The sequence below is a fragment of the Apteryx mantelli genome, chromosome 1, assembly GCF_036417845.1.
Source record: "Apteryx mantelli isolate bAptMan1 chromosome 1, bAptMan1.hap1, whole genome shotgun sequence".
NCBI lineage: Eukaryota > Metazoa > Chordata > Aves > Apterygiformes > Apterygidae > Apteryx > Apteryx mantelli.
In genome coordinates, this window is record NC_089978.1 from 91,202,735 (window position 1) to 91,224,897 (window position 22,163).

Here is a 22,163-nt window from a genome sequence, read left to right on the forward strand (position 1 = left end):
CGCCCCTCCTTCGCCCAACAGGAAAAAAAAAAAAAAGAAGAACCCAATAACCCTCAAAAAAGCCAGTGATTTGCATCTAACCTGCAGGGTTAGACTCTGCCAAAGGCTTGCAACCTCCTGCAAGATGAGCTTCCCAAGAGCAGCACGGGGCTTGCAGCCAGGGCAGCCCTTGCAGGGCCCAGGTGATGGCACCTCTGCATTATTGTCACTGCCACCTGGCTGCATTTCTGCTTGCACTATCAGTCCACTCCTCCTCACAGCCTTCCTCTTCACTGGCAGGATCGACGAGAAAACCACCTGGGTCCCCACACCCCTCACCACCACACACCGGGGTCTGTAGTCGCAGTTGATACTTTCCACATTGCCCTCGGCAGTATCATTGGTGCCCACATGGAAAAGCAGCAGGAGGTACTAGTCAGAGGGATGGACAAGCCTCAGCAGTCTCTCAACAACAGCCCAGATCCGAGCCTCTGGCAAGAGCAAACCTCTCGAGACAACAGGTCAGGTTGGCAGATGGGTGCCTCTGTCCCCTGCAGCACAGAGTCACCCATTACTATCACTGGCTGCTTCCTCCGGTTGCTCCTACGTGGCTCAGGGTCCGTCGGCCCAGATGCTTCACTTCAGGGCACACCCAGCTCTTCCTCAACTTTGAGGACAGCGAGTCCATTGAGGGCAGTGAATCTGCTGAGGACAGTGAACCTGTTAAAGTAGTTAAAGGATAATTGTCCACTGAGCTCTCCTGGTCTGAAATAGAAAAAACAGTTTGCCCATTGGCACAACAGTCCAGCTGGGACAACAGAAGAATACTCTGTCTATTGAGGAGTAGATTAACAGTATTATATTACAAGACAGGGACCGCAGAGCTTGCCGGAGTCCCACAGAAGCCCTGCGGCAGGTGAACCAAGACTTCCTGCCATAGAAGCTCATTACACTGGCATGTGGTGTCAAGGTAGACATCCAGACCCAAACCACAAGCTCGTATTCGGACTACACGTGTTTGCCAATTGGTTTGCACATCTCACAGAAGAGGTTCTGCCTCTTTGTTGGTGGTGTGTTTTTTTTTTCCCCCTTGGATCACAAGACCTCCAGCTCTATACACTGCTAAGCCATTTTGATTCTGCCAGCAGAGGGCATGAGGAGGCAAACTTTGATCGTTTCACAGTGCCATCATTCCCATTTTCTAATAGAAGGAACGCTATTAAATTGCACTTTGTGATCTCTGAAGTCTCAAAACAAGTGCCTCATTGCAAAGAAAAAAATGGAAGTGCCCTTCTGAATAAGGGAAATCCAAGGACACGCTCTCGGGCATACTGTTATTTCAGGATCTTTCTGCACTTAGAGCCCTGTACCCCAGGAGGCGGCGTGTCCTGAGAACAGGCATAGCTTTGTGCCCCTCATGCGGGAACGCATTTGTTGAGAAGACAAAGGTCACCTCCGGCACCCCATCGTGCCCCGGGGTGTGCTCACATCAGTTTGGGGGGTTCAGTGTCCAAGGGTCCTGGGTGGATTTAGGAGAGACAGCAGACAGCAGAGACTTGCAAAGCGACTTGCTTGGACAACTGATATGCCATGGCATGCCATGAAAATTAGAGAAGTGATATCACCTGCTTAGTAACTTCTAGTGATCTAGTAAGTTTACCTGTCAATAGGAAGAGAATTAAATAAAAAATCACGGCTTGGGGCCACCATTTTGCAAGGCTGCTGATCAAGTTTAACCTGTCTGTGTGGAAGTGACTTGGAGGAGGTGTGGGGCAGTGCTTAACGCTGGCAAGTCGGACCAGAAGGCCCTCACTGCGCCCCACCCCCCACCTGTTCTGTAACCGACTGACGGGGGTCACCTCACCCGTCGCCACGCGACCGCATGGTGTTGCTGGGGCAACCCGTGGTCTCCGTGCCAGGGCGTGGCCAGGGCGTGGCCAGGCCGCGCGGGCAGGGCCCGTTCCCCCACCCCGAGGGATCCGGGGCAGCGGGGCAGCAGGGCAGCGACTAACGGCCCCCGGCTGGGGCCGGGGGTGGAGCGGGGGGAGGCCCGGGAAGGGCAAGGACAGCGAGGGCTGCCGGGTCCCTGGGGTCGGGCATTTTGTTGTGTGCTTTAAGATGCAGGCAACATTATATACAGAAATTGAAAGCTGGAAATAAAAGCCTCATTCACAGAAACGTGCTTGTGGAGAATAAGGGCTAGCCCCCGTTTTAATTTCTGTTTGCGACTGCATCTTTTTTTTAATAAAAGACAACAATCATAGAACAGATAGCAATATTTGTATGAGAGTAAGGAAAAAGGCTGAATATGTCAAACACACCATCGGCTCCCCGATCCCTGATTAATAAAGCCTTTCTGACTTTCAGATTGATTGTCTTGTGTTTGATTTGTTTTACTTTTGTATTTTAGCAGCATGTTACTAGGCATGTCTATGCGAGGACATCTATTAAAAGACATCTGCTATGTTCCTGGGGAGACAGAAATTTTTGGTGGTGTAAATCCAACTTTTGAAGTAGCTAAAAAGTTAATAGTTGATTTGAGCAGAAGCCAAGTGGAACCATGGCCTGCAAAACAGGTTGATTATAGTTTACATAATTCAGTGAAAAAGCACTTTAAGAGGAATAAGGTGACTGTGACAGAAGTGGATGCTCAATGGCAGGTGGATTTGGTGGACATGCAATGGTTTTCCAAACCACCTCTTGACTGTGATAGACATAGTATCCATGTATGCATGGACTGTGTTCTAAAAGGCGAGATGAATTCAGGAACAGCCAGGGCTTTTTAAAACAATTTTGGCAGGGGATGCAAGTCTGAGAAATCACAGACTGGCGGGGAAAAGAACTTCTAAGCCAGCCTTTAAACAAGGTATGTAAGCAGAAATAACGTTCACCACTTTGTTACTATTAATGAAGTGAAAGCCTCCATCATAGAGTCTTTTAACAGAACACTTAAGACTAAGATGTGCAGATACTTTCCAGTGCATAAAACCTTTTGCTATGTTGATGTGTTATTGGAGTTTACAACCACAGCCTCCACAGAACTGTATGAAGCCTGCAAACTTTGTGAGGTTTGGAAAACCATATACAGGGACTGTTTTTAGATTAAAGAAATAGTGCCTCTGCTCAGAAAGGTATAACACATGAAAGTGTCCAGAACAAACGTGAGATCCATGAGCGTTCACGGATGAGATATTCATAGTGGATGAAATCATGAGGTGGGGTCAGATATACATTTATCACTTCATAGACTACAGTAACAAAGCTATCAAGGGAATATTATATTCCTAAGACCTTCTAAAAGTGAACCTTGATGGGGACACTGTTTACAAAATTTAAAAGAAACTCATTGTGAAAGGGAAAGGAGGAAAGAAACAGCTGTTGGTGTAGCAGTGTTACTGCAGTCCTTTCTCAAAATTCAAGAAGATTTCCCTGACTGTCCCAAGAAGAAACATGATGATTTACATAGGTGCCCTGGTTTACCTATGCACGCTCGTGCATTCTTCCTGTACCATAGATGCACATTATCCAGCACTTCCTGAACAACAGCGTCTGGGTACTCAGGAGTCTCTGTATGGTTTATCACTTCTGTTTTGAGTTGTTCCAGTAGAATGAGAGTTAATTTCCCCTTTCGTGGTTGTTCTGCTTCATGTGTGCTAAGTGTGTTGAAGGGTGGAGGTATATAGCTTAGTTTTTTTATATGTCATTAAGCCTGGGTTTTGGAGACTGTCCCTCATTTCAGTGTCCAAAGAGTGGGAAGCGTCAGCCCTAATGTCTTTGCCAGGTAGTTGTGGTACCTCTGCAGGCTCCAGTTGGCTTGCAGTTACCAGATACTTTTTTTACAGGTATTCTATCACTGCTTAACCAAAAGTCCTGGAAATGGGGAAGAGCAAAATTTAGAAATGGGATAATAAAACCTCCAGCTTGTTTCACCAACAGCTTTTTTCTTTTGAAAGATACCCTCTTACTACCCAGGTTTTTAATGAATTTGCGACTGCTTTTCAGCACATGTATCTGGTGAGACTTTAACAGAATGTTCTCTTTCAAGGTATTCAGGGCAATTTCCAAAATGGCTTTTATCAGGTCATCAAAAACAGTTCAAAGCATAGCTTTCCTCAGTCAGGGGAGGAACAGATCAACAGCTCCAGGAGGGACAGAAGCTATTCAGACAGTGGGACATCATACTCCTGTTCCTACCTTGATAGCAATGTAAGGATGTTGGATCAGCTCATCAGTATTTATTGTTGAGTGCTGTTTTTTTAAATATGCAAATAGCAAGCTGTTTTTGCAGGGAGAGTCCGGTTCTTAGCCTAAAAGCCTCTGGTGCAGAAGTGTTTAAATCAACAATCAGGCACCCATGTGGTGACTTATTAACATCTTCAGACACTTCTAAGAAGAGATGGGTCTTCCCAAGATACACCTATCTGAATGGGGCTGAGGTTTAGAGCTTCTCTCGGAGTTCCTAAATAGTGTCATGCATTTTGTGTTAAGACTGATGTTGCAACTCTTTTTACCCCGACAAAGCCATTTTGGATTTTGCATAGGATACTAAGATTCCTGTTATTCACCTAAGATTCCTGTGATACACATACTTAGTAAAAGCTTTCTCAATTTTGCCACTCTAACAAGCAGAATTCATCAAATCTACAATCATGTTTATTTTATCGGGGGCAAAATAAATGGTTACTATTAGGACCTTCAGTTAAGTCCTCTACAAATTTGACAAAAGGATATGTACAGAGCAGTTCCTGATATATCAGTTGCCAGCAGCTGTAACATCATACAATAGGTATTTCCCCTACTATGTTTAATACAGCTAAAGTTCAAAATTATTTAGGCCCTCTTTCACAGCCTGATTATAATGGGGTAGACATTATGATGCCTGAGGAGAAAAAGCAGCTCTTGGCACAGCACAAAGCAAATCAGGAGAGGATCTCTGACAAGCAAAAAAGAACTGTGCTATTATTGCCAATAAGATGTGAAAACTCTGCCAACAAGATATGAAAATTCTTTGAGAATTAAAATCTATAATCCTGCAGATAATACAGGAATGAGATTATGATGATTTTTTGCATATTAGATAGTTCTTTTAAGCTTAATACACTAGTATCTGTTTGCATGGCCATGTACTGGTTTGTACTACTCAAACGTAAGACTGTAGTGCTGTCTCCATAAACAACTATCACAGGAGAAGAAAGAAATATCAGGTCCCCTCTATTCAATGTCTTATGCAAGTGGCCAGAAAAGATCTTCAAGTCCATGTTACAAGGCAGTGAGTATCAAATGAGATCCTGCTGTTTAAGCAAACATTGATAGGGTGCCTGCAGTTTTCAAATGCATCAATATATTATGGAGTCCAAATGGACTATCATGACAAAATCAGATAGAGAGCTTGCAGAGCTCTTAGCCAGAACTGAAGTGCCTGCATCCTTGACCCAAAGAAGATGTGCTTTTCAGTGGCAGGACAAGTCATCTGTTTGTATAACAAAGCAAACACTGATGCAAAGGTGCATTATTATTATTTTACTAGCCTCTATTCCTTCTTCAAAAAGCAATGGATACCCCAAAGTTACTTTTGAGAATTTTGGCACTCTAATAGCCTGTTATAGTCTGGCCAAAGTAAAGGTCTACCTACCTCAAGGACTCTTTTTCTACATTCTTCCCATGAGGGTAAACAGCAAGCTATTGTTTCCAGTGTGCCAATTTGTGCAGAAATCTATCAACCACACTGCACCCGCAAAGCTGAAGAAAGAGCATATTAAGAAAAGTTTCATGAAATTCCAAATTACCTAACAGTTTTTAAATACCTCACAAAGTTTGCAGGCTTCATACAGTTCTGTGGAGGCTGTGGTTGTAAACTCCAATAACACATCAACATAGCAAAAGGTTTTATGCACTGGAAAGTATCTGCACATCTTAGTCTTAAGTGTTCTGTTAAAAGACTCTATGATGGAGGCTTTCACTTCATTAATAGTAACAAAGTGGTGAACGTTATTTCTGCTTACATACCTTGTTTAAAGGCTGGCTTAGAAGTTCTTTTCCCCGCCAGTCTGTGATTTCTCAGACTTGCATCCCCTGCCAAAATTGTTTTAAAAAGCCCTGGCTGTTCCTGAATTCATCTCGCCTTTTAGAACACAGTCCATGCATACATGGATACTATGTCTATCACAGTCAAGAGGTGGTTTGGAAAACCATTGCATGTCCACCAAATCCACCTGCCATTGAGCATCCACTTCTGTCACAGTCACCTTATTCCTCTTAAAGTGCTTTTTCACTGAATTATGTAAACTATAATCAACCTGTTTTGCAGGCCATGGTTCCACTTGGCTTCTGCTCAAATCAACTATTAACTTTTTAGCTACTTCAAAAGTTGGATTTACACCACCAAAAATTTCTGTCTCCCCAGGAACATAGCAGATGTCTTTTAATAGATGTCCTCGCATAGACATGCCTAGTAACATGCTGCTAAAATACAAAAGTAAAACAAATCAAACACAAGACAATCAATCTGAAAGTCAGAAAGGCTTTATTAATCAGGGATCGGGGAGCCGATGGTGTGTTTGACATATTCAGCCTTTTTCCTTACTCTCATACAAATATTGCTATCTGTTCTATGATTGTTGTCTTTTATTAAAAAAAAGATGCAGTCGCAAACAGAAATTAAAACGGGGGCTAGCCCTTATTCTCCACAAGCACGTTTCTGTGAATGAGGCTTTTATTTCCAGCTTTCAATTTCTGTATATAATGTTGCCTGCATCTTAAAGCACACAACAAAATGCCCGACCCCAGGGACCCGGCAGCCCTCGCTGTCCTTGCCCTTCCCGGGCCTCCCCCCGCTCCACCCCCGGCCCCAGCCGGGGGCCGTTAGTCGCTGCCCTGCTGCCCCGCTGCCCCGGATCCCTCGGGGTGGGGGAACGGGCCCTGCCCGCGCGGCCTGGCCACGCCCTGGCCACGCCCTGGCACGGAGACCACGGGTTGCCCCAGCAACACCATGCGGTCGCGTGGCGACGGGTGAGGTGACCCCCGTCAGTCGGTTACAGAACAGGTGGGGGGTGGGGCGCAGTGAGGGCCTTCTGGTCCGACTTGCCAGCGTTAAGCACTGCCCCACACCTCCTCCAAGTCACTTCCACACAGACAGGTTAAACTTGATCAGCAGCCTTGCAAAATGGTGGCCCCAAGCCGTGATTTTTTATTTAATTCTCTTCCTATTGACAGGTAAACTTACTAGATCACTAGAAGTTACTAAGCAGGTGATATCACTTCTCTAATTTTCATGGCATGCCATGGCATATCAGTTGTCCAAGCAAGTCGCTTTGCAAGTCTCTGCTGTCTGCTGTCTCTCCTAAATCCACCCAGGACCCTTGGACACTGAACCCCCCAAACTGATGTGAGCACACCCCGGGGCACGATGGGGTGCCGGAGGTGACCTTTGTCTTCTCAACAAATGCGTTCCCGCATGAGGGGCACAAAGCTATGCCTGTTCTCAGGACACGCCGCCTCCTGGGGTACAGGGCTCTAAGTGCAGAAAGATCCTGAAATAACAGTATGCCCGAGAGCGTGTCCTTGGATTTCCCTTATTCAGAAGGGCACTTCCATTTTTTTCTTTGCAATGAGGCACTTGTTTTGAGACTTCAGAGATCACAAAGTGCAATTTAATAGCGTTCCTTCTATTAGAAAATGGGAATGATGGCACTGTGAAACGATCAAAGTTTGCCTCCTCATGCCCTCTGCTGGCAGAATCAAAATGGCTTAGCAGTGTATAGAGCTGGAGGTCTTGTGATCCAAGGGGGAAAAAAAAAACACACCACCAACAAAGAGGCAGAACCTCTTCTGTGAGATGTGCAAACCAATTGGCAAACACGTGTAGTCCGAATACGAGCTTGTGGTTTGGGTCTGGATGTCTACCTTGACACCACATGCCAGTGTAATGAGCTTCTATGGCAGGAAGTCTTGGTTCACCTGCCGCAGGGCTTCTGTGGGACTCCGGCAAGCTCTGCGGTCCCTGTCTTGTAATATAATACTGTTAATCTACTCCTCAATAGACAGAGTATTCTTCTGTTGTCCCAGCTGGACTGTTGTGCCAATGGGCAAACTGTTTTTTCTATTTCAGACCAGGAGAGCTCAGTGGACAATTATCCTTTAACTACTTTAACAGGTTCACTGTCCTCAGCAGATTCACTGCCCTCAATGGACTCGCTGTCCTCAAAGTTGAGGAAGAGCTGGGTGTGCCCTGAAGTGAAGCATCTGGGCCGACGGACCCTGAGCCACGTAGGAGCAACCGGAGGAAGCAGCCAGTGATAGTAATGGGTGACTCTGTGCTGCAGGGGACAGAGGCACCCATCTGCCAACCTGACCTGTTGTCTCGAGAGGTTTGCTCTTGCCAGAGGCTCGGATCTGGGCTGTTGTTGAGAGACTGCTGAGGCTTGTCCATCCCTCTGACTAGTACCTCCTGCTGCTTTTCCATGTGGGCACCAATGATACTGCCGAGGGCAATGTGGAAAGTATCAACTGCGACTACAGACCCCGGTGTGTGGTGGTGAGGGGTGTGGGGACCCAGGTGGTTTTCTCGTCGATCCTGCCAGTGAAGAGGAAGGCTGTGAGGAGGAGTGGACTGATAGTGCAAGCAGAAATGCAGCCAGGTGGCAGTGACAATAATGCAGAGGTGCCATCACCTGGGCCCTGCAAGGGCTGCCCTGGCTGCAAGCCCCGTGCTGCTCTTGGGAAGCTCATCTTGCAGGAGGTTGCAAGCCTTTGGCAGAGTCTAACCCTGCAGGTTAGATGCAAATCACTGGCTTTTTTGAGGGTTATTGGGTTCTTCTTTTTTTTTTTTTTCCTGTTGGGCGAAGGAGGGGCGGAGATAAACCCTGCTGCCCCAAAAATGCAAGGGCAGAATGCAACCTGAAGGACTGTTGTGAACTGCAGAGCTTTCCAGCCATGAGACAAGAGCGGATCGCTGAGCAGCACATTTCTGGCTGCAGGGAAGGGTTTGGGAAAGAAAACAGAACACCGGCAAGTGAGCACACAGCCACACAAGCAGCCAGCCCACTGACCCGCCAACCTGCACCAGCGTGACGAGACACACTGGGGAGAGCTTCTGAACCAGGGGAGAAGAGAAGGTGGCTTTCTGGCCTTGCAGCATCTCCCCGTCAACATGCATTTGCAAAGCCATGCAAAGCCTGGAGTCATCCTGCTCTGGCTGGCGGGCCAGAAAAGTGGCTCCAGTGAAGGGTTTGCTGCAGTGCCCAGACCTGCGTGAAGGCCTCTTAGCGCAGCCAGATCAGACCAGGAGGGTTGTTCTCAAGGGAAAACACATTTATGAAAACCAAGGCATCACCAGAAGAAGTTGTGCATGCCAGACACCTCCCATCTTCACTTTGCAGGAGTCAAAATGGAGAGGGGGCCCCCGCTTTGCAGTAGGCTAGAGTCTCACTCTTCTGCTCTCCCTATCCCAGAAGCCCCCACATCCCGAGCTGGGCTCAGGGCAGTGTCTTCTCCTCCAGACGAGCCATGCTGCTGCCTCCTCTCCTCCTGCCATGGCCTTTGCTACACCCTGGGACCCGCTGACATCTCTCACCAGAGTGTTCTCACAACCTCACGAGCCTTGTGGGCTTCCTCAGGACTTGCTGGTGTCCCACCACCATGCCGTGCCCTGCTTTCTGGGTCTCATCAGGCTCTCCTGGCTCTGCTTGCTGACCGTCTCTTGGGAGCCTGGCTTTACTCATGCGGTCTGTGCTAGAAGAAAAGCCGCGACTGCGTCTCTCCGGTCTGGGAATGGGCGTGGGGACTGCTCACCCTCGTCTTTCGGCAGACGCGGCGACTCCCAGGCGTGACAGTCCTGCCCCTGCCGGGAGCGGAGGGGCTGCCAACACCTTCATCAGCAGAAACACCAGCCACGGCCTCCATCCCTTCCTCCTGGCTCTGCATCCTCTCAGTGGGGAAAGCTGCCTGCAGTGGCCTCTGCGCTCCTCTGCCATCATGGGAGGGTTCCTCATCAGAGCCTCCCTGTGGCTGGTGGGCAGACCCCGGAGCTGCAAAGGCCTCATGGGTGAGGGTGTCCATGGCCCTGGGGAGCTCCTCGTGCCCAGGGCCTGCAGGTCTCCTGGTCCGGGATGGACCCTGCGTGGGGGCTGGCGACCTGTCTGCAGCTGGAGGTGTGTCCAGACTGGAAGAGGCCGTGGGGCATGCCTGCATGCCCACAGGAGCATGAGGGTCACTGGGGATGCGTGGAGTGACACCCTCCCCAGTGCTGGCGCTCTGGGCTTCGGCGATGAGCTTGCTGATGAACTGCTTGGCTGCACGTTGGTGACCATGATTAACTCGACGGCAGCCGCCAGTGTCCAGCGGACCCCAAAGAGGCTGTGCAGCTCTGGCTTCAACCAGGGCAGCAGGATGTGGAGCAAGGCCGGGTTGCAGCAGAAAAAGGCTGCCGAGAGGTCTGGCAGGCGATCGCCGTCGAGAAGCCCTGGTACCTGCCCTGCAGTGTGATGCCGAGGGTGGCGGGAGTTCGGCCCCTGCTCCTGCTCTGGCACCTGCCCCGAGGGGCTGCCATGGGATGCGCCATCCTCCCGGATTCCGGACTCCTGCTTGGCGCTGGCCACGCTGCCTCCCTCTGCCATGGCACAGCCAAGCCCAACAGCCCTGGCAGCCTGTTGCCATTCTCAGGAGGGGATGGCAGCCATGGAGGGGAGGGATTTAGCTGCAGGGAGGCTGTGAGGAGCAGTGTCCAGTGCAAGGTGGGGTAGAAAGCAGCTCCCCACAGCTGGAGGCTGGAGGCGATGGAGCCGCCTGCGGGAGGCCAGAAGGTGAGCTGCTGGAAGTCATTGTCCGCCACCACCGAGTGCAGGATGGACCGGATGGGCTGTTTGCAGAGTGGGCACTTGGCTTTGGTCTCAGACCAGCGCTGCATGCAGCTGAAGCAGAACTGGTGCAGGCAGGGATTCATGAGCACTGCGTTGTCCGGCCTGTCCAGGCAGATGGGACATGTGGCGGCTGAAGAGGTAGCTGTGGCCATGGTGTGTGCAGCGGGCTGGGGAGAGCTGACGGGGAGGATTTCTCCCATCGCAGCTTACCTCAGCTGCAAGTGACCCCGCGGAGCAAGCAGCACGTCTCCTCCGTGCTCCTAGGGGCCTCTCCACCCCCTCCATGCACATGGCGCCTGGGCCTTGGCCTCGTGGGACACTCCACAGCGCTGGCAGTCTGGCAGCAAGGGGACAGAGAATGAAGGTGGCTCCTTGGTTCAGCGCTGAGGGAGCTGCTGCAGCCTCAAAGCAAAGATGCAGACACCTGCACCTCCATGTGCTCCAACACTCCACACCTCGCTCTCAAGCTTGCACTCGCACTTGCCCTTGCTCAGCAGGAGCCTGGGGCGAACTGAGCTGAGCGAGACCCGGGGTGTGGGGAAAAGCAGCGAGAGCCACGTGGTCACAGTGCCTGGGGGCCACCTCACAAAGGGGCACACGTACCTCCCTCCTGCTTGGCCCTGGGGTTTGCTATGGCTGAAGACTGGCAACCACCCCATCCGTAGAAACAGTGGTATGGTCCCTGAAATCTCCTCTCCTCTCTCCTGTGGCCTGTGAGGCCCCCCTGGGCATGGTGACTCAGGGGCTTGCCAGGGAGCAGAGGAGCTGAGGAAGGACATGGATAAAGAAACCTTGGAGAAGGTGAAGAAGAAGCTGCAGAAGCTGCTTCTTTCTGGTTGAGAGGAAACACCTTGGGTACTGTTGGCCTCTTCCCCAGGAGAGCACAGCTACACAACTGCTGTTCTTGCTTTCTGCCGCAGCGTGTATCCTCTGTGCCCCTTCATGCACATGGCACCCGGGCCCCGGCCACATGGGACACCCATCAGCCCCAGCAGCTCAGCAGCAAGGGGGCAGGGACCAAAGGTCAGCTTCTAGAAGTAATCATACGCCACCACCGAATGCAGGATGGACCAGATGGGATGTTTGCAGAGGGGGCACTTGGCTTTGGTCTCAGACCAGCGCCGCACGCAGCTGAAGCAGAACTGGGGCAGGCAGGGATTCACGAGCACTGTGTTGTCCAGCCTGTCCAGGCAGATGGGACACATGGCAGCTGAAGAGGCAGCTGTGGCCATGGTGTGTGCAGCGAGCTGGGGAGAGCTGACGGGGAGGAGCTGCTGGCCCTTGGAAGTGCCCCAGCTGCTGCTGCCACACTTTTGGAAAGAGGGAGACACCAAGATCAATGCTGACCCAGCGGACATGGGAGACTGGTGGTGAGGGCAGGGGCCTTGGAAAGGAGCAGAGGAGCTGAGGAAGGACATTGATAAAGAAACCTTGGAGAAGGTGAGATGAGCAGTCTCCTCCCAACACAGAGAGAAGAAGGAGGCACCTAGAAAATGCCCGCCTGTCCTGCTCTCCTGCTCTCCCCACCACAGGCTACGAATGTGTCATGTTTCAGAAGGGCAGAAATGGCCTCTCCCCCTGCTTTCGAAGGGCAGGTTGGTGTTTGCACCACCAGCTCCTCCACCAGCACCTCCAGCAGCCCCCCCCTCTCAGCTGGGCGCAGGAGTCAGAGGGAGCAGGTGTTTGGTCCATGCCCAACACAACAGTTCTGTTATGGCTTCACCCATAGCCCAGACCTCATAACCCAACACACTGTTGCCGGTGAACATGGGCATTCTTGTCCCTCTCCCATCACCCACCTTAGCATGGGTGTTTCTTCCTCCCCAGTCAGCCAGGACCGCTTGCGGGCTTTCGAGCAGGCTTTTCCCCTGGTGCTGCCTCCCCCGACCCCAGCACCCACTTCCTCCCTGTGGGAATTCTCCCAGCCCAGCTCACCTCAGCTGCAAGTGACCCCGCGGAGCAGGCAGCACATCTCCTCCGTGCCCATCCACACACACAGGGCCTGGACCTTGGCCATGCGGGACACCCAGCAGCCCTGGCAGCCCAGCAGCAAGGGGGCAGAGACCAAAGGCAGCTCCTGGTAAAGCACCGAGGGAGCTCCTGTGGCCCCAAAGCAAAGGTGCAGACACCTGCATTGCCATGTGGTCTGGCCCTCCACGCCTCGTGCTTGTGCTTGTGCTCACTCAGCAGGAGTCTGGGGTGAACTGAGCTGGGCGAGACCTGGCGTGCGGGGAAAAGCAGCGAGAGCTGCTCTGGTCACAGTGTCCGAGGGCCACCTCACAAAAGGGAGTGCACGCCTCCCTCCCGCTTGCCCCCAGTGGTTACTGTGCCTGGAGACTGGCAACCTGCTTGTCCAGAGAAATGGCGTTATGTTCCCTGGAAGCTCCTTTCCTCTCCCCTGCTGTGACTTTAACTTGTCTCCTGGCTACTGCTAGAGATTCACCAGCTCCTTCCCTGGGACTAGGGCTTTGTCTCTCCTGCGGCCCATGAGGCCCCCCTGGGCATGGTGCACTTCTCTGGGCGTGCAAAGCAGTAGCCTGATGGGATGAGTCAGGAGTTTGTACCTCCCTTTGAGGCCTTGGGACAAGAGCCACAAGGGTGTCCCCTCCACCCAGCAGGAGTGCTTGACCCTAGGGCCTTCCTCAGGTTGCTCATCCTCCAGCTCTCACTCCCCTTTCCTTGCTCTCAGTGCTTTTCTCCTTGCTGCATGGGAACATCACTGTGTTCCTGTCTCCAGTGCAGCCCTGATGCCTCTGCTTGCTGAAGGGGATGTCCTCAGCCTCCTCCTGCATTTGATCATCCCTTTTGAAGGCTGAATGTCACTGCTGGGTGCCTGCAGCCCCCTTGGGCCTGAGAGAGCAGTTTCTCGAGGACCTCAGCTCCGATGGGTGCCAGCAGCCCAGCTGCCATGTCAGGGCTGAATTGGGCCTGGTGTCTCCAGCTCAGTGTTTGAAGGGTGAGACTCAGCCAGAAGTCCTGTTCGCTTTCCCCATCGTCCCGTTCAAGTGTCAGACACAAATCTCAGCATTCTGGGGAGGCTCTTTGCTCCTTTGTGCCAGTGTCCCACCTGCTGAGGCCATGCTGTGCAAAAGAAAGGGAGGCTGAGATGAGTCCCTCTTCTGAGGCGCTGGAGGAGCAATTCAGTGATGGGCCCCTAAGATGATTAAGGTCGAGAGCATCTCTCATATGAGGAAAGGCTGGGAGAGCTGGTACTGCTTAGCCTGGAGAAGAGAAGGCTGAGGGGGGATCTCATCAATGAGTATAAGTATCTGAAGGGAGGGTGTAAAGAGGACAGGGCCCCTTTAGTGGTGCCCAGTGACAGGACAAGAGTGAATGCACACAACCTGAAACACAGGAATTTCCCTCTGAATATAAGGGAAAACGTTTTCACTGTGAGAATGACAGAACACTGAAACAGGTTGACTGGAAGGTTATGTGGTGTTAATGCTTGGAGACAGGCAAAAGCCATAGGGACGGGGTCTTGGGCAGCCTGCTCTAGCTGTCTGTGCTTGAGCAGGGGGTTGGACTATATGATCTCTAAAGGTCCCTTCCAACCTCAGCCAATCTGTGATACTATTTTAACTATTACTTCTCTTGCTGCATCTACATTTAATTAATATATTTAATAGTTAATAACAGCTTTTGGGTATCACTGGGCGAAGAAAAACTGTTGCTCAATACCAGGTCATCTCCTTTCTTTCCTGCCCTTTATATTAGTCCATAAAAAGTGTTAGAAATGTTCCTGGAAGCTGTAGGTATCCCATCTCTCTAAAAATCTTTCTGTTCATGTGATTGTTATGAGAGCCTTTCACTCAGGTTGTTCACTGAAGGCCACAGCTCCCATTAGGAATGCACCCTGCTCCTGTGCTTTTAAAACAAATTGCAAGAAAAATGGGGATTGCCTGTTACAGACAGTTACCTATAGCACTATTGAACAGTTACTGGACTGCTTTTTAATATGGATTTTGATGCTCTAGTGTGAGCAGGCTACATGTGATATCTGAATTTGCACTATTTGAGTAAAATAAAATACTGAAATGTATTTGGCATGATACTACATGATTTTAATTTGTACTTTCAATTCTGATTCCTGATCATTCTTTTGATGGATTTGTTTTACTAGGAAATTGCTTGAGAAAGAGGGTGTGCTTTTGTCATACCCAGAGGTGTGATCTCATTCCTATGGGATGTGTATCAGTTTTTAAATCATTATCATCACCTTCTGCTATAATACGTGAGGTCACATACTTACAGACTGACATATAAAAACTTTCCCATATGCAGAATAAGTTTCTGGCCCAGACAGAGGCATTATAAATATTAACCTACATATTTGCAGTAAGTATATTTCTGAGAGATCATTCATTGACGAATAACTAGGAGACACACTGTCATACAGATGATGTAAGAGCCACGGACTTAATATTTTTTCTCTTCTTTTTCATTTGCATGTCCCTGATGCTAAAAACAATTCTGTAGTGTTGATGGGACAATACAAATACAGGTTTTAATTAGCAGAAATCTGATAATTAATAAATTAGAATTTATGTCCTGGAGCCTTTTGCTACTAATCATGATTTGTTTTGGAATATAAACAAAACATACTTAATGATTCTAAGCAGACAGTGATTATGAAATTAAATGTAGCATTTTTCCTGAAGCCTATTGACGTAGTTTTCCATTATGAAGCCCATAGTTATTTCCTTCTGAAACCTTTAACTTACTAAGCATAATCATTTGGGATAGAGAGGAGTCAGAAGCTTTCTGCAGTATTTGAGGAAATAGGACTGATGGACCGGCTGTGCTAAAACAGTAACATTCGGTCATTGCAGAACTTTATCATGCTTTTCTTTGGCAGAGGGATCTGTTTCCATCCCTTGTTCTGAGTCATGCCAAAAAGATCCAGCGCTGCTCAGAACACAGTTTGGGAGACACAGTAAAATAAGACAAAGAATTTAAGCCCTTTCTGCCATTACCTCCATTTTCATGTTGTAATATTTTATACAGAAGATAGGCTAAAATCTATTATTGCCAAACAACAGCAAACCCAAAAGCTGTTCAGTCAGCTCCAGATAAATTTCAGAACCTCTGTGTCTGCCTTACAGAAAGGCCATGAATTATGCAGCTGAGCTTCCCGTATTTAGGGAAACTGCAGGGACAAGCACAGCAAGACTGCAAAGAATGAACCTCATCCTGAGAAAACCACCTTCCTGATCATGTTATCTCCCCTCAGATCAGACAGAAAGGTTAGTTCCACATTCCATAGCCACAGGATTTGAATTTAGAAGGCCCCCTGCTCCCATAAATTCAGATTTTAACTTGAAGTAACAAGCTGGAACAAATTCATTGAGCTTAGCTGTTATGGAGGGCTATGATGGGAAGGATGATTTCTCAAATGCTGTTGTCCTAAGGCTTTAAATTCAATTGTTGGAACTTTGAACTGAATTTATTAGCTTACTAGGCAAACAGTGCACATCCTGAACTGAGAAGGAACCTATCTGTAAAGAACAAATGTACCTATGTATAGGAGCAAACAAAATCTTGTGTCAGTACAGAAGATGCCTAGTTACAAAAGCAACACACATAATGGTAGAATAAGAAAATCATCAAATAGTAGGTGGTTGTAAAAGTGGTCTTTTCTGGGAATAATATTCTCTTCATGATGCTTCGATGCTGTGTATACAGTACAGCACTGAATTATAAACAAAGTAATGTGAACTGAGTTTTTAAGGCAGTCCTATACAATAACTGGGTTAAGGGAGAGATCTGAAGGAGATTATAAGCTACTTCATTTCTCCCAACAGCATGTTATGACTGCCCATCAAGGATTATCTGACTAAATAATCTAAGCAATAATATCTTCTAGTCAGTCAAACTACTGAAAAGTGTTCTATAATGAATAGATATAGTGGATAAGAAGTTTCCTTGTTTGCTGATGATGTCTGAATTCATATATCCATATATTTCTTCTTCTCCTGGTTTCACGTGCATTTAAAACAAAGCTGAAGCATTGCAAAAGTCCTCTAGGAAGCTAAAGTGCTTATGAGGTAAGTCCTGTAACCATCTTTTGAGTCCTCCCTTCCATGAATAAACTGACACACAAACCAACAGAAGCTTGTGATGTGCATGTGTTATTAAAAAATTATACAAAAAAAGAACTTTGTGGCATAATTTATTTGCATAGCAATAGAGCAGACATTCAAGTTAGTCTGTACTAATTACTTATTTCAAGGATTTAACACAAGGCTGTTACATACCATAGTCTTACTTTATGTACTAAGACAAATGGAGTTAAAGTAAAGGTTATTATCCTAATGTGAGACTTAGGCTGTGACCCTTGACTGAATTTTAGTTTGAGCTATAAAGAGGAAGCAAGGTTAGCAGGGAAATTGGGAAAAATATAATCAGAGAAAAAAAGGCAACCTTGAGTTCTTGAACAGATATATTAGCTTTTTCAGCTAGCAAATGATCTGAAAATATCAAGTGAAGAAAAAAGATAAAAAACACACAAATTCCAAATGTATACTATTATTACGACAGTCTAGACCTCTAAACTAAAATCTAAGATTCATAATTATTGTTTTACAATTGTTCCATAATTATATAAAGACAGAGACACATATGTACATACTGAGAAAAAGAAAAGAAAAATGTACTATTATACTTTATTATCTGAATAACAAAAAATTTATATACTGGGTTGTCTGTATGCAATTTGAAAGCTTATGACTTAACAGGCCATAATGTCTGGATAATTTTATTTAAAAAAAATTATTTAAATGACACATTATTGCTGCAGTAAGGTTAAAAAAGGGCAAAAGTCAGCAATAAACTTTTCTATAAAAATGTGTTGCACAGACACTCATGGACAGTGTGTTTTTTAAAAGAAACCCTAATTTATTGGGATCCTTGCAAAGGGTAGTGCTCCATGGGGAGTCAAATTTCTCAGACAGGATGATCGGTCACTGCTCAGTCAGTGACAGGAGTTTCCATTGCAAAGGTCCTTGCAGCAGCATCTTCTGCTGGATCAGGTGAGACTTCCCAAGCTGTTGCTTTGTTGAATTCTTATATCCAGCTGGGCCCTGGTCCTTCATGACCCCTCCATCATATGCATGATCAGATTATTATAATTAAGATTAATTATAATTATTAAATACATTAAGTATGTACTCTTAATTATATTAAGCATGTACAAAATAATTGCCAGGACACCAACAGGCGTTAATTGCCCTGACCAGTCTTATCCCACAGCCTCTGCCCATGGAGCCCCTGGGTGCCCCGTCCTCTCCTGCGCTGTGTCGTGGGTGTACTCATCTCCAGCCCTGCCACCTGAACAGACCCTGGGCCCACGTTGCATCCTTGCTCCAGCCCCATCACTTGTCGTGTCCCCTGCTGCTACTGAATGGGCTCCCAGGTGGACGCAGGACTTGACGGGTTACTTTGCCATGTCTGGGGCTTTTGGTGGATCCTGTTACCAGCAGCCATTTCTGCCCACCTTGTTTGCGCCCTGGGGGACTTCCCCTGGCCCCTTAGGGCACTGCCTGCGCTGGGACCCAGCTTGTCCCCGCTCTTGGAGCAGCCGTGCTCTTGCTGCTCCCTGGCAGGCACATCCTGCATGACCATTTCTGCACCTGCAGGAACACTTTCTACTGACAACTTACAAGTATATTACCTTTGTAGTTTGTGCATCTCTGCCACAGAAAGCACCCCCACCCAGCATGCTAATCAACACCCTGAAGCATACAGTTTGGACTAGACCTGGCAGGAGTTGCCTGGGGGAACTTCTAAAACTGGCTGCAGTTCCCACCTAGAGAGCTCCTGTAACAATTAGAGAAATAATTTGTTGTGAAGGCAGATAGGACTGCAGTCAACCACTAAATCAGACTATTGTCTCTATCAGTCCATTGTCTCATCTATGCAGAGACTAGCTGGGCAGTTTCTGGTCCTCTCAGGGAATTAATAACTTGAGTGCACTGGGTGTGTGCAGATGCACAATTGGTTGTGTGTAGAAGCACAGCCCTGCCCTTATACCGAGCTACATCACAATCATACCCATAGAACAAATTAGAATTTCATCCTTACATCTCTGTATTTCCATAGCTCTTGCCACAGATGTTGTCTAATTTGATTCAACTTAGAAAATGTGTGAATAGTACATTTTACAGATCCTACATGACCAGTAGTCCTTATAAATGACAGGGCACTTAATTCACAAGGAAAAAATGGCATTTACACATGAATGTCATACGTAAAATGTAAAATGTGTGGTTCCGAATTAAAAAAAAAGAAAGATATTCATTTCTTTCTCTGATTTTGTCTTAGCAATAGGGTTTTTTTCAGGTTTTTTGGACGAAGTAAAAAACTAGGAAATGCTTATTTCTGATTAAATGAAATAGTTTGTTTAAGTCAAGTAAATATGTTCATTATTACAGTCTATAAGAACTGACTTTATTTTCTTTTACAAATTGTTTACTTACAAAACAGATGGAAAGTTTTTAAGAGCTGAATAAAAAACAAGACTTTTTAAAAGATACCTACTTTTAAAACCTTTAGAATGACTATGTATTTTGCTCAAGTATATCAGCAATGTGCTAAGTAACAAAGTCACCTACTGTGGCTGACTATACATATGATTTTTCTTGATATAATTTTCAGATACACTTTATCTGAGGTAGACAACAAAACCTTGTTGGGGCTTCCTGGTAATAATGGACCACATCCTTGTGTTTCATCGAATTAGACTAGGACAGCACCCAAGGAATGGGGTAGCACATATAACTTAAAGACATATTTAATCTGATTTTAGGGATAGACTGGGCCCAAGTGTATATACAGAGTAGTCAGTGTACCTACAGAGCAACTTTTATTTATGCCATCTAAGAAAGATCAGAAGAGTTTCTATACATCATGCAAGATGATATGGACATGTACTGTTCCTTTAATACACCTCCTACTCTGAGAGATGATGTGGACTAAACTGTGAGCTGATACCTACATTCAGCTCCAGTATCTAAAGGGTTACTGATGATGCACTGAAGCAGTTCTTGGTATCATGCTGGAGTTATCCTGAATTATACCTGCAACACAAGTCAGCTGTGGAAGTAGGGTCTCTTTTCAGAGGATTATCATTTTAGAAGGATCTTCTGATGGTTTCAAGTTAGAAGAACTGCTTTCTCACTATCTCCAACCTTGCAATTTGTGAATGGGCCATGGCTATTTAAAAGGAGAAAGTTTCTGTGCCAAATTCATCTTTGGCTGCTCTTTTTGCTTCTTGAAAATGTACACTTTGTGGAGTGTGTATGCTTTTCCTACAAGGTTATACAGAAGATGAAATTCACTTCATGTGAGTTCAGACATCTATGTATAAGCTGGTTAGTTTAATGCCAATACAGAGAAACAAAATGCACTGTAGAGATTCCTGTCTGGCTTATTTTAAATATCTACTTTAAGATGAGATGGTTCACACTTTAGAACTGTTTATTATCCTTCACTGAGTATAAATGAAGCTAGAAAGACTAGCTTAAGTGTAGAAATAAAAGTTATAGACATCTATGCATGAAAAAATGACTCCTACAGAATGAGTGCAAAGATGAATGTTGCATATAATGTTGCACGCACATGCATGCCCACACACAAAAGCAAACAGACATCTTCTGTGCATAGATTAAAAATTATGGTCCTATGGAAGTCAGTGACAGTTTTGCTACTGACTTGTTATCCATTTAATGTGACAATGATTTCAGCCTTTGCAAAAGAGACTTCTCAGACAATTTCCCATCAGTTCTCCCTCTTCCCTCTTCTGCCTCCCTTCTCCCCATCTAATCTTTCTGCTAGCCACAGGAACCTAGATATCTGCATCAGAAAATGAAAAAAGGGTCCTTCCATGGACTTGTTTTGATCAATTCATATATGATATTTTGTATTGTTTATTTCTATTACCAAGTTACAAGGGGAACATAACTATATATGGATATAAATAACTTGCTTTCCATACTGTCTTGTTAGTTTTAATCAGCTCTTAGGGCTTTTCTTTAAATATACTCTGCTCAAATGGAATAAGGTACAAATGTAATTTTTATTAACAGGTGAGAGAATCATATCTTATATCAATGTCTTTGGGCAAAAATCTTTCTTAGGAGAAAATTGCATCTAATTGTGGAAAATGTTTTTAAATAAATGGAATTACATTGTCTTAAAATCACAGAAATCTGTTTCTAAAAAGATGATCTTCTGTGGTAGCTCATCATGTTTCACTCTCAGATCGATACAAAGCTAGTAAGAATAACAAAATAGTTACCAATTTAGGTGTTGTTTAAAATTGTGTGTTATTTATATTATTAAAACTGTGTTGACAGGGCTGAAACAAGGGTGGGAGAGAGATAAGTTCACCAGGGGCATCTCTCTGAGGAGATGTCAAGTAGAGACAAATACACTACAGCTCTGCTGGCTGTCACTTTATTTCTGCCAACAGGAAAGACATTTTAAGTGAGTAGAAACCAGTGACAGATGAATAAGCCTAATGGGTGAGAGGGTGAAGGGGACATATGTGTCTTTTTATGGCTCTGCATATGGAATATACCAATTCCAGAATTACACACAGGATAATATTTTCTCAGAATATCATATTAGCTTTTCTTAAAAAACCTTCCACCTTCCAACGGTATTAATACCTGTGTTTTCTCTGTATGGAAATGGGAGTAAATAAATAATGTCTAATATGGCATTCTAAATAAATCTTATTTATTCAAAACTTTTGGGTATTCCAAATACAATTTAGCAGATTTCCCTTTCTACTAAAATCAATAACTAGTTGAGTTAATGCTTGTATGCAATATGCAAAAGCTGTTTTAATGCTCAGTGCTATTTTCAATAGTGAAGGGAACTACAGAAGACTCATTTATTACAGAAGGCTCATTTATTTTCCCTTTGCTGGAAATGTAATGAGAGTCTCCAGTGGAATGAAAAAAAACCCCCACAATAATTGTATATACCTTCATTTTTATTTTAAATTAAGGAATTGTGTATTTGAATTCATACCAATAGTTTTCAAGACACAGTAATTTAATAATGTTAATTTTCTTTGAGTACATTTAAGGAAAAAGAGAAAATCATGTTCAGGAACAAAGTTTAATGACTTAATATCCAAAATAGGCATCTGTTCAATGGACCTAATAGAATAGCCTTAAAATGCACTCCAACAGTATTAGAATAGAATTGGCCATAATAGGACATTTTTCATCAACAAGTCAGAAAAATTCCCTTGTCAATAAAATTTCAAATGCTTCATCTTGTTGTCTTTCACACTTCTTTGATCTCCTTAGTATGCAA